Raw genomic sequence first — 14126 nt, 5'->3', positions numbered from 1 at the left:
CTCCATGTATATCTCTTTCTTTAAATCACAATTAAGAAAAGTAGTTCTTGGATCCATTTGGGGAACCTCCAAATTAAACTTAAGTGCAAAAACTAACAAGACTCGAATACTGGTAATACAAACAATAGGTGAGAAATTTTCTTGATAATCAACTCCTGTAATTTGTGAGAAACCTTTGGCAACTAGCCTTGCTTTTGAATTTTTCAAGTGTTCCATCTGCTTTTGTTTTAGTCTTATAAACCCACTTGCATTTAATAGCAATTTGTCGAGGTGATAAGTGAGTTAGAACCCATGTACCTTTAGAGAGAATAGATTCATACTCAACTTCCATGGCCTTCTTCCATTGCTCCTTTTGTGGGGATGACATGGCATCACTATAAGAGATAGGGTCTTTACAAATATTGAGAGGATTCTCAAGAATATCAGCATCATAAACATGGCAAGTACCATGCTTATTATCAATTAGAAGATTAACATAAAGATCAACGCCAGGTCATCATCAGCAAATAGGTTGAGGTTGTCAATCCTGATTTGAAGAGTCAATATTAACCTATGAAGGAGGTTCATCATTGTATAGAAAAGAAAAAGCAATGAGAAATGACTTTGTATCATCAATGTCCTCTAGTGACCAAGTTCTCCCAGCATCCTCTTGAGACCAAGTGCTATCCATAAGTTGTTCATTGAAAATAGCATCCCGATTTATGATTACCTTCTTGGAGGATGGGTCATAAAACGTGTATCACTTTAGAAAATTTTGAATCTCCAATGAAAATAACTTTCAAATCACGAGGATCAAGTTTTTCGTGAGTCTCTTTGGGTACATAAATATAAGCAATACATCCAAAAGTTCAAAAATAAGGTCATGCCAATAAATATCGACGAGCTCAGAAAAATCAAAGTGAACAAAGTGATGGTGCCATATTCTATAGCAACATATGCTCTATTACGATCTGAATCAAAATGCCTCTTGAAACATAGATGGGTTGGATGATCACTCTTTTTGCAGTAGTCATAGGAGAATAATTTCTAAATAAACATGGTTGTTTGTTTGTAATACCATGTTCTTCATCACATTATTTTGCCCAGCAATCATCTATAGTATGACCATTTCTATTACAATAAGAATAATGTCTATTAGGAAACTTGAGACAAGAGAAGTTACCACCACTACAACTCCTACATGTAAATCATGGAAAGGGACACCTTTGAGCAAGTAAAGCTTGGTCTCTTGGTTCTGATTGTGTATCCTCTTGTGAGATCATAACTATTTCTTGGTTTGTGTGTTGTTGTCCATGTCGTTGTGAATATTCAATCAAAGATATACAAGCTTGATCAAAATTGATCCCATCTTTGTTAGATAATTTGGTAACAATATTATTATAAGTAGGATCCTTTACAGTGTCAAGAAGCTATGTTACCAATTGCTTTTGTGGAACGGCATCACCAGCACCAACAAGGAAGCTGATTGATAATGTTCTTGAATTATTCGATATGTGTTGTCATAGAAGTTCTGATATTGTATTGTAACTCAATGAGTTGACTACAAAGATAAAGTATTTTTGTAATAGATTTTTTCTTAAAATTTTCTATCAAATACTCCCACATAGCTTCTGAGGTTGAAAGATTACATACATCAAGCATAAGAGATTCTTAAAGACTAGAAATAATATATCGACAAGCTGCATTGTCACGTCTTACCCAGTCATTATTGCCATTCTTTAAAGAAGATAGGTCCTTCAGTTACAAGGGTATTATCATGAGCGTGATCAATTGGTTGAGGTGTAAATTTAGTTTTATTAATGATAATCAATGATAAATTTATAACTTCTTTAATATGATAAAAGAAGTTATCGACAAATTCCATAGTATGGGCCTTACGATAGGCTCAAGGGAAGTCAACATACTATGTAGAGCAGTAATATGATTCACTCTACTACTATCAAAGTACCATACATCCAAATCCACAATAGACATGCAAGAATCATGAAATGAAAAAATACACATTGTCGAATGGGTTTTAGAAGAAAGGTCATATCCATTGGAGATCACAGAGAGAAGGAAGTAGAGAATTGGAGATAAAAGAAAAGAAAAAGAATAGGCACAAGATTTAAATGCATCTCAAGAATGTTGGAAATGAATTTCTCTTCAAGACATGTCCATACATCATGAATCAATTATAAAACCTTCAGTCAAGTCTACCAAAGCCTTTACATAAGATAAAGACAAAGCTCAATGATTCAAAATCTACATGTCTAACATATAAATTATATTATACATCCAAGAGAAAGAGTCCAAACAATCCAAATGTCAATAGTTTTAGATGATTTCTTGTTAGGAGAAGCCCAATAACTTCTCCAGGGAGCACTATGTATTGATAAAATCTCAGAAGGTAAACAAAACTCTTATATGGGATTCCAAATACACTTTACCCCTGTGTATTCATGGTTATTACAGTAGTCATAAGCTGATTCTTTGATGGCTAAACTCCAAGAGAAATGATTCCTGGATTATCTAAACAATATATATTACTACTTGGAAGTAATCTCCAAGCATTGGATCTCCTACAGGACCCTATTATATCCAAAAACTTGCAACAAATACTAGCTTCAACTCTACTGCTCAGACAAAAAATCTGATGATTCAGTTGGCTTCATGAGGGTGGTAAAACCTTAGGATACCCGCTCAAAATTCTCGTGGATCGCTCCTTCTCCCCTCTTCTGGTCCAAAGTGTTGTTTGCTGCCCATGGGGGACTCACTAGTAGTAATAAGGAGACGTCACCTGCATGCAAGAAATATATGAAAATACCCCTTATGTACCCCCTATTTATTGGACCTTATCTTATAAAGTGTTCCTTCCTTCCCTTAAATAACCCCCCTCCCTTACACTCACATGGTACCATACGGTAAACCCTAATGGACTCCCTCGGGTTGCTGCCTAAAAACTGCAATTGCACATGGCGCAAACTTGGGAACTTTTTTGTTTTAATGAGATAAACCAATGTCATAGGGGTTTTAGTCAAAAGGTTGTATCCACCGAGGATCAAAGAAAGAAGAAATTACAGAATAGGAGATAGAAGAGAAGAAAAAGAATAGGTATGAGATTCAAATGAATCCTAAGCATGCTAGAAATCAAATTCTCTTCAAGACATGTCCATATAGCATAAATCAATTATAAAACCTTCTGCCAAGTCTGCCAAAGACTTTACAAAAGATAAAGAAAAAGCTCAATGATTGAGACTCTGCATGTGTTACATGTATATTCTAATATACATTCAAGAAAAAGAGTCCAAACAATCCAAATGGCAATATATTTAGATGATTTCTTGGTAGAAGAAGCCCAAGTACTTCTCTTGGCAGCACTATGTATTGATAGAACTTGAGAATGTAAACAAAATCCTTGTATGTGACTCCAAATACACTTCAATCCTGTGTATTCCTCATTATTTCAACAGTCATAAGCTTATCATTTGATGGCTAAACTCCAAGAAAAATGGTTCTTAGATTATCTAGACAATGTGTACCACTAGTTGGAAGTAATGTCCAAGCATTAGATCTCTTGGACCACCTTGTTATACCCAAAAACTTGCATGGAATACTTGCTTCTATTGTGCTACTCAGACGACAACTTCGATGCTTCTCCTGGTTCCAAAAGGTGATAAAACCCTAGGACACGTGATCGAAATTCTTGTGGATTGCTCTTTCTCCCCTCTTCTTGTCTAGAGTGTTGTTTTCTACCAGAAAATTGCGATCGTGCATAACACGAATTCGGGAGTCCTTTTTTTAATGACATTTTCCAAAACAGGCTAAAAAGCAACTTGCTTACTGCCTGTCACCCTATTCTAGAAGTTTTCTATGCCTTTTTAGGATATTTACAAGAAACAATATCCCAAATATAAAAAAGGGGGCTAAAATTATGCAACAATCTCGTATTTTTTAACCATCCATACTATGGGCACTAACACTAATAACTAATATGACATTGACTCTCTAGATTAATACAAAAGCTAGATGATGATACACTCTAGGGTTTTTCTCACTCTGTCTACATAGCAGCACGACAAAATATATTGTACACTAAATATAAAATCTATATCTGCACAATATTTGCAAATTCTAACTTAGAAGAAGAGGTATCTACGATAGCTATAGTAGGCTCTTTCTTCTTGGCCTCTTTTATGACTTGTTTAGGATAGTCCTTAATGAAATGATATTTTGCCTTGTAGTACTTGCAAAATATCAGACTCTCTTTTTTCTTCTCAACCTTATTAGCCTTATTTGTTTGAACAACATTTGTAGATTGCTACCTACTAGTAGAAAAGAAAGTTTGTCCTATACCTTTCTAACTAGCTATTGTCCTGTTTGTTTTCCTCTTTCAAGTCTAGTTTACCTGAAATGACATAACTTTTGACATAGAAATCCAAATTGAGAAAGATTTTCTAGGAAGAAAGCTTGTGAGTCCTAGCACATTTAAAAAATCTAGTTTTCTTGAGAAAGGCGTTTTCTTAAGAGTTTTCCAAATAGAAACTTTTAGGGTGTCCAAGTAAATTCATAACATAAGATGCTCATCACATACACAATACATCAAATTTATGCATGAAAAGAACATGAATCAAGAATTGAAGAGATACTATATAGGTATACTTCTTGATTGTCTTCTTCAAGGAATTAGTTGTAGTCCATAGTGATAGCTCTCATACCATGTTGAGATGTAGAGAGAGAAGAGACACACCATGTACACTCCCAAAGACCATTTCATATTGATCACAATCTACACATATATAGGTGAGACGTAGTCTAGATAGGGTGAGCTATATATAGCTCCAACAATGACCACATGTTTATGTTAGATCTACCTTCTCACTTGTAAGTCCATAATATATTTCTTGTTAGGTCTTTATGTCATTTTAAGGACAGTCCACCTTTTCATGTTACCTTTGACCAACCCCTCTTACTATATATAGATCATGAAATTTTAAAATGAAACACTATTCAAGAGGCTTGACGAAGCCACTAGAAATTTTGTGCTTTCATTCTCCACATCCTAGCCCATAAGAGTTGAGGTGAGTTGTTGTTCCACCTTCGGTGAATGTTGGTGGGAGGAACCTAAATATAAAAAACGTGCTAAAGTTATCCAAGAATCTCATATTTTTGAACCATCCATACTATGCACACTAACAGTAATGACTAATATGACATTCACTCTCTAAGTTAATACGAAAGCCATATGATGATGCACTCCAAGGTTTTTCTCACCCTGCCCCATAGCAGCATGACAATGTATGTTGTATGCTAAATATAAAATCTATATCTGCACAATATTTGCAAACTCAAACTTGGAAGGAGAGGTATCTATAGTAGCTATAGTAGGTTCTTTCTTCTTGGCCTGTTTTATAGCCCATTTAGGATATTAATCCTTAATGAAATGATATTTTGCCTTGTAGTACCTGCAAAACATCTAACTCTCTTTTTTCTTCTCATCCTTATTAGGCTTCTTTGTTCGAACAACATTTGTTGATTTCCACTTACTAGTAGAAAAGAAAGTTTTTCCTTCACCTTTCTAAGTAGCTAGAAAAGCTTGGTCTACAACACACATAATGGACTTGTTTTACCAAGACTATTATTTTCAAAGCAAACTAGAAACCAAGTCATCAAATGAAAAAGCCTTCTAATGGCCTTTTATTATCAAATGATGACTAGATGAAAAAAAATTTAAGGACCAAGAACACCATTGACAATGGTTTGCACAGGTGAACTATTTGGCAAAATCTCATTTGTAGCAATAAATTACTCCCTAAGACCTTTGACAAGAACACCATTGAAAAAAAATTTAAGGACCAAGAACACCATTGACAATGGTTTGCACAAGTGAACTATTTGGCAAAATCTCATTTGGAGCAATAAATTACTCCCTAAGACCTTTGATGTTTTCTAAAAAACGTTTTATGGACTTACCTTCATCCATATGCTTGCTATCTAACTACTTATGTAGGCAACCATATGGGCCTCATTTTTTCCTTGATACAAACGTGCAAGTGTATCCCAAGCATTATTAGCTATCTTACATGACTAAATATGTGGGATCATGGTATAAATAACAATAATGAAATCATTAAACTATGATCCTCTATATATTTTCCATTCTAACAAATCTGCTCATGAATGGGTGTGGTAGTGCTCTAGTATTAAATGGAGCAAAACTAGAACTTGCAGCATCCTCAATAGCATATGTTTCTATTATATGCACTTATAGCTTTAAAAACACCATTAGGACATCTTTCAATTGCATGTAAGATTTTCCAAGGACCATTTGTAATCAATACAAGATGTATCATATAAGCCTATATTGGATAGTCCATCCAACTTGTCCTCAATAGCCAACATGTAGAATATATCATTGTTGATAGCCATAACCATTGATTGTACTTGATGCAAAAGTTATCTCTGTATATAAAACTATGCACAAAACTAGCATTTACTATATAGCATAGGACAAAGGAGATTGTGAGGACTCTTATCCACAGAATAGATTAATCTTAAAAATTTGACATAGAAGGACTAATAACTATTATTTTCACAATAGATTGATGTCAAATTCGTTTTACAAAAGGACAAAGTAGCTCATGGAATACTAACAATAGTGCAAAAAGAGGCCAAACTAAACTTCTTTTTTTTTTGGCGATGCTAAGCTTTTACAGATTTTCCCTAGTATTTGTTAATCTGCAAACACTTCTCAAATCTTATCCCAACATAATGAGATCTAGTAAATGGTGTTGATGAATTTGTGTAAGAGAATGATGCCCATTCTAATATCAAATGTTCGATTCCATGATGAATATTGAGGTCTAAAAATATACAAATTTTAAGAGAATAGCAAAAGGTATTATAAAGCCTAATGAGGGTTCAATTATCAAGTGAATAGATACAAATTATGAGCGATGGATATGGAGAAAAAGACAACGGGAGTAGGAAAAACATGTGCACTAGGATGGCCTCAAAAGGACATTGAAAGATGGCCTTGGAAGAGGAATGAAATCAGCAAGGATGATCCTAGGAGAGTAAAAAGATAATATCTATATATAAATAAGGGAAATGTAGAATCATTTTAGTTTTTGTTAATCAGAATGGCTTAAAGAAGGAGGAGATCATGGAGGTTGAAGCTTGCGGAATAGTGATGGTGAGGGAGGAATTAGAATCCTCTTTTCCTTCTACTTGTGCTAGACCAAAGTTCTTGGCCCTCATCTCTCTCTTTCTCTCTAGTACTCTCTCCATCTCTCTATCTCTTTTCTTCACTCCTCTCTCTCTCTCTCTCTCTCTATGTATCCTTCTTATCCTCCTCCTCTCTTTCTCTCATTATCTTCTCCTTCCTCACTTCTCTCAAGATAGATATTATCTACAAAAGAATAATAGCCCCATGGCTTCTTCTTCCCCTTCCTATAATCTCGCTTTCTCCCCATCTTGCCACAATTTGTGGTATCATGGTGTTTGCACGTCTTAGAGAGAAATCACCCTAATCTTACCAGGTAGGGACTGATTTCTCTTAGCCATCGCATGGCAATAGATTCAAAATCTCTCTCTCTCTCTCTCTCTCTCTCTCTCTCTCTCTCTCTCTCTCTCTCTCTCTATCTCTCTCTCTCTCTCTCTCTCTCTCTCTCTATTGTGTAGAGGAAATGTAGTTGATCTCCCTCTCTTACATTGTTTTTCTTGATGATGGTAGTGCAACCTATTTTCTCCCTATCCATTGTCTTTTTCTTTATTATCTTATAATCCTTATGAAATATATACATACATATATACACATACACACACAGGTGCAAGTGCAGACACACACATACACACACACACACATTTTCATCCTTTATTCCCTCCTTAACCCTTTGTTAGTGTGGGTTTCATATCAAAGGCCTATTGCATTTTAAATATTTCAAAACTTGTTTAGCTGTAGTTCAATGTTTAAGGCATGTAGAACTAAGATGTTGTCTAATAAAATTTATAGCAAAAAGAATGTTAGGGCAAGAATTCAAGCCAGCAAATTCAAGACATACAACAAGATTAGCAAAAGGTTGATATAATGCTAATTGCCCATCATTCTGCAAAAAGTGAGTTTTTGGTAGAGCTTACAAGACAAGGAGTACTAGTGGTGTCACACGGAGTTCGCGTAGGGTTCGTGAAGTCACTTGCCACAGGGACGCTTAGCAAGATGGGAGGAAAGGATAATGAAGAAAACTCAACTTAAGGCAAATTAGTGATCAAAGTAAATTGGAAGAAGCCATGTAATCATTCAAACTTGCTTGGTATTTGAGAACAAGAAACAGTTTTCTAAGGTAAGAGAACCACTTCAAAGTATAAGCACTAAAATGTAGAAGTAAAGTGATATTATAAAGAAGGTATGGATAAAGAATGACACATTTGTAAGATGACTTGTGATGAGTATGTGGGAGTAAATTGCCATGCGTTGATTGGACGATCAATATAATGATGAAGCATCCTTGTTTTAATGCTTTGGTGAAAGATATGAACTTGCTAAAGCCTTGGTCTTGATATGGTCTCATGTCGTCTTCATGTTCTTTTAAAATTTCAGATACCGAGTAAAGATCCTTGGAAGCTTAATCAGAAATGGTTCCTAAGCTTTGTAAACAAGTGGAGAAGCTTGTTAAGAACGATGCCAATCCAAACCAGTAATCACTTGGAATTGTCATTCAAACATGTGGGGAGCTTGGAGAGGAGGAAGAAGGGCAAGAAACCATCATGGCATTTTTGGAAATTGTCTAGGCTTTTCATTCGAATGCTCGTGTCAAAATTGTCTTTTATACTTAAGTTATAGTGCTACAACTCTACCAGTTTTATGCTTGATCCTTAAGCAAAGGCTGATATCATTCCTTTAGTCTGTGAAGATTCAGGTGATAGTCACTCTAGCACTACTACAGGTCATGAGTTCAATCATACTTCATGTTCCTTCTTCGATCTGCTACTTCACGGCTTCCTTCTTCAGGTTTAACTTGCCTCCTTTAAGTTCTTTGCCCATGCAGCCTTGGTGCTTTTTCTGATAGTTGGATATACTGCTCATGATCATGCAGAGAAGATAACATGCCACATAGAATGATGATCTTTCTGTTAAGAGAGAGAGAGAGTACGAGAGAGATACACAAGACATGCTCCCAAAGAATGATTTATATTGATGTAGAGTTAGTATATATAGGTGAGACCCAAGTCAAGTGAGAGATGATATATATAGTTGTAACATCCCCACTCAAACAAAGGTCTCTGGCTGTGAGTGAAAAAACCCTTGGGGAGAACAAGGGAAAAACCCGAGCCCCTACACATACCTACAATACAAAAATGATTTACTATAAAGTTTTCTTGAATACAATGATACATGCCTCAATCAGTGAGACAAGAACTTAGAACAATACCAAGTGCATGTCTTAATGAACTAAAGTGAGCTTCACTAAGAGCTTTTGTGAAGATGTCTGCAACCATTTAATCACTAGGACAATGCTCCACCATAATGGAACCTTTCTGGACTTCATGTCGAACATAATGATAATGAATAGCAATATGCTTTGATTTACTATGTTGTATATAGTCTTTGGTAAGACTAATAGCACTTTGGTTGTCGCATCGAAGAGGTGTACTAGATGATGAAGGATGTCCCAAATCTGCAAGTAGTTGTCGAAGCCAAACTAGCTCACGAGCTGCTAATGATACAGCAATATTTTCAGCCTTAGTTTTAGAAACCGCAACACATCCTTGTTTCTTGCTGGACCAAGAAACCAAACATCCATTTATAAAGAAACAATTCCCACTTGTAGATCGCATGGATAAATGTGAGCTTGCCCAATCAGCATATGTATATCCAATAAGGTCAAGAGAAGTTGAGAAGATAAAGAAGAATCTTCTCGACGATGATAAATAAGGCCAAACTCCTTAGTACCCTTGAGGTACTTAAGAATACGTTTTGCAGCACTCCAATGAATAGTGGAAGGGGAAGAAAGATATTGTCCCAAAAAGTTAGCTGCAAATAAAATATGTGTTCTTGTGTTTAAACCAATAAATTGAAGACAACCAAAAAGATTAGCAAAAGGTTGATGAATGGCTGATTCTTCATTGCGTGTTGTAGATGTACCCTTGGTAGAGCTTGAAAAAATGGGAGTGCTGGCAGAGTGCACATTTGTCAACCCAAACTTTTCAACAATATCATTAATAAACTTTGTCTGGCGAAGAAGAAGAATGCCTTGTTGTCGGTGTCGTTGAACTTGAATACCCAGTCAAGAATATATCTCACCAAGATCCACCATTTCAAATGCACTCGGTAAAAGCTTCTTCATAGCATCCAAGAAAGTAATATTATTTGACACAAGAATAGTATCATCAACATATAGAGCAAAAATAATAAAACATTTGTCCTCCCTTTTGATATAAAGATTTGGGTCAGCAAAACACGTAACAAAACCTTTAGATGTGAGGAATTGATCAATCTTAATATACCAAGCACGAGAGGCTTGCTTCAATTCATATAATGCATGATAAAGCTAGCATAGAGAATGCTATCGAATCCAACCTCCCAATAGAATTGGATGATAGGATTGCCTGCAATTGTTTTGCCAAGCTAAACGTTAGAAAGACTAGTAACAGATCGAGGTGCAAAGATAATCATGAGTTGCACGCAGTAATTCACAAGGCAATACTGCATGTAATCGAGCGTTTCGAGAAGAGATTGAAGAGAGAAGAAGCAAGACGCGATATAGCCATTCTCATGAAGGATTGCACCATCTATCGGATCGTGCTGCCAAAGATAGACCTCATAATCCAGAACCACGGCACGTCGAAACATTAAATACGTGAACAAATTATTATGGAATGGAATCCGTAAGGTCGAAGTCTTGGATTGGGCTTTGTGGATCGGAGTAGTCTCGTTGCATTGTAGCTCTCCAGTTATGGCTCTGAAACACCTCCTGTGGGGTGTCTCCCAGCACTTGGGTTATGGAGTCCCCGTCAGTCCCCAAGACTTGGTGGGCCGTCCCGACTCCCCTGTCGAAAGTCGCAATCACCTGCTGGGCGGACGTGCAATGGATCATCGCCAGCAGGCCGCATAATAATGTGCTGGTGCTTAAAATAACGCATTTGATGGTCCTCATCTTTCTAACCCCGAACGTTATCAGCTTGGCAGTACAGTTGCAGCTTCTCACTCGACGATGTGCTCATACATATAGATACCGTGCTGCTCCTTCTTGGACTAGTAACTGCTGGCGGACGACATGCTATGATACTTTATTTCGCCTTGAACATTGATTCGCTCACAAGATTCCATGATAATTTCGCCTTAATCACGTCATTTATCGCCGGCAAGATCCCATGATAATTTCCCTTAATCACGTCATTTATCGCCGGCAAGGTCCCATGATATATACACAAGGAACTTTAGACACTAAACTAGATGGTAAATAGCCTTATAACTAGTAAATACACATTTTTTTCTAGTTAGTAACTAGGGTTTTTTAAATTGGAACTAGGTTTTTAATTTTACTGGATAGATGTGAAGCTATAACTAGTAAAATAAGTGTCTATATGGTAAAGTAAGGCAAATTTCTATATATCACCTAATATAGCCATGTTTATTGGATAAAATTATGAAGCTATGGATAATAGGATAATGTGCATGCATAGTAAATCAAAGCAAATTTGTATAGAATATCTAACATAGTTATGCTTATATAGTCATGTTAAGTAATATACATCACAATTGATAGGCCTAACCATCAACCATGTAGTCAATCTCAAATAAGACAATGTCGATACACACTTGTAATGGATATGTCTGTATGCATCCAAAATGTACATGTGCTATAAGATACATTTGTGCATTTTGATAACTTTTAATTCTTACTCACATAGCACAAATAGTTTACACATCCATAAATAAAATATCATTTTTAACAATATAAATATTTCCTTGTCACATTAAAACAAAGAAAAATATCATTCAATTCAACTCAATGCCATGGCTCTAAATCTTGAAATTCCCCTCAAATCCCCCTGAAGTGTGGGATATACCTAGCATCCATACAAGCACAAATAGTTATCAAAAGTTATTTGAGCCCCTTACAAACAAGGAGCATATCCATCCATTAGCAAAATAGAAACAGTTCAAATTGTAATAGCCTTTTCCTTAAATGAAAGACATAGAACCTCTTGAGTATGATGAAAATTGAAGAGGGGAGCTCTCAATAGATAGTCATGGCACATGGTCTATTAACTAGGGTAGTTGTATTAAGTTCATTAAAAAAGCAACATTTCCTACCAACATGTGGCATATACTCTCACTTTCATGCATGTAGCATATTCAGGGGGTGAACAAGGAGTAAGAGATGATGGAACACATAGCACGAACATAAAGCAATAGAAGCAAGACAATGGGATGGAGATGGATTATGCTAACATTGTCGTTGCTAGCATAAACATGGAAGAGCTAGAGAAGAAGATGTGGGGTGACAAAAAATGTTTCAATGAGAATTAAAAGAGAGTCACAATAGAATTTGGGGACCAAGTGCTATGTGCATGAGTGGCATCCTTGTTGCCATGCATTCGGCAAAGCAATGCTAAGTATTCTCTATGCAACATGTACATGTATTTTAAGGGAAGGTCCCCCTTGAGGATGAGTTTGCTAGATTGTTTTGGCTCACCTATGGATCAAAGTGGTGCTCACATTGTTTTGCTTGCCATTAGACTTCTTTTGGGTCTTGCTTTCATCTAAATGAAAAAGAGATTGGGTTTTGGGTTCACTTGTTTGGCTTAAAGTGAGCCTTAATTACATGCTTCCATGGCATCCTGATTTTATTCCTGAGGAGGTCTTGCAAATTGAATGTCCAATATGGGCTAGTTTTCATGGACTTCCTACTTTGCTAGATGGAGAAGTAATGTGCTAGTAGAAGTGCTCTATGTTCTTACAATAATATCAACTAGTGGAGCAAGTGACCTCTTGTACTTTGGGATAAGAGGAAGAAGATCCTTGACATGCTCCAGATTTTTGATCCTAATGGGATTGAGTTGTTGGTCAATGTCAAATTCTCCCTCTTCTTGGATACATGCTTTAAATGCAAAGAAGATGGGTGCTTTGCAATGGAATGCCTTGAGATAAGAAGAAGCAAAGGAAAAAATAGTGGAGATAAGGAAGAACTTCAAAAGAAGCAAAAAGGAAAAAACATAGGTTGAGAAGGGTAAATTCAAGGAAACAAACAAGCCTCAAAAGGAGGAACCTAAGGAGAAACCTAAGGAGAAACCTAATTATCAGTCTAGAGATGCTGAAGTTAAAGCGGGATGGAAACAAATAATTTCAACCACCAAATTCTTTGAACTCTAATGGAGGTAAGAAATAAAAAATTTCCCTTTAAAAGCTTCTTGCAAATGTTTTGTTGAGGCTAATTTGCTATTTTGGATTATGGAGGTTCGAACAAAGATATAATGTTAATTAGTTGGCTCACTATGATCTCTTAGAATGTGAGGTGCTTAGGAATTCCATCCAAGAAGGATGTGTTTAGTAGGAGAAAGAAATGGAATCCCCTCTCTTTCAACATCTCCTTTCTAAAAAGGGAAGGATTCAACTTATAGCTGAAGGATGCTTGGAAACAAACCAACAATCCAATGTCTAATCCAACGTAGAACTAGATGAGATCCATTGCTATCATAACTGAGATTACCAATATGTATGGCAAAGATCAAGATTGACTTCAAAGAGGGTTGCATGTTAGTAGTTAGCAATGCAGTGAGTATATTATTATGACTCTTTCTAAGTGTTCTAGTAATGGGATGTTTTATCAAATTCTCAAAGAAGTGGAGCATTACATGGAGGATTTGCAAAAACATAAAGGTGAAGTTGCCAAAATTTAGTCTAAGGGAAATGGTATCTTATGGGATTGGTTCTTCAACCAATTAATTTTATGAATTGATGAAGCAAAAGAAGCAACAAGAGTTCATCACTATGATAGATGATAGAGGAGGAATAGTGGAATTTATGTAGGGATGTTTCATCCTCTTTGGAATGTATTTGTAAATGGTCTATGCTTAGGTTCATTTGAGGTAAAGATGTCGATGCCAAAGGGTGTCCCATTGTCCCATTACTCTTCGCTACC

This window comes from Lygodium microphyllum, chromosome 17 (genome assembly GCF_053477565.2).
Source record: "Lygodium microphyllum isolate KBCC chromosome 17, Lygodium_microphyllum_v1.1.10, whole genome shotgun sequence".
In the NCBI taxonomy this organism is placed as follows: domain Eukaryota; kingdom Viridiplantae; phylum Streptophyta; class Polypodiopsida; order Schizaeales; family Lygodiaceae; genus Lygodium; species Lygodium microphyllum.
Note: the sequence above shows the minus strand (reverse complement) of the source record.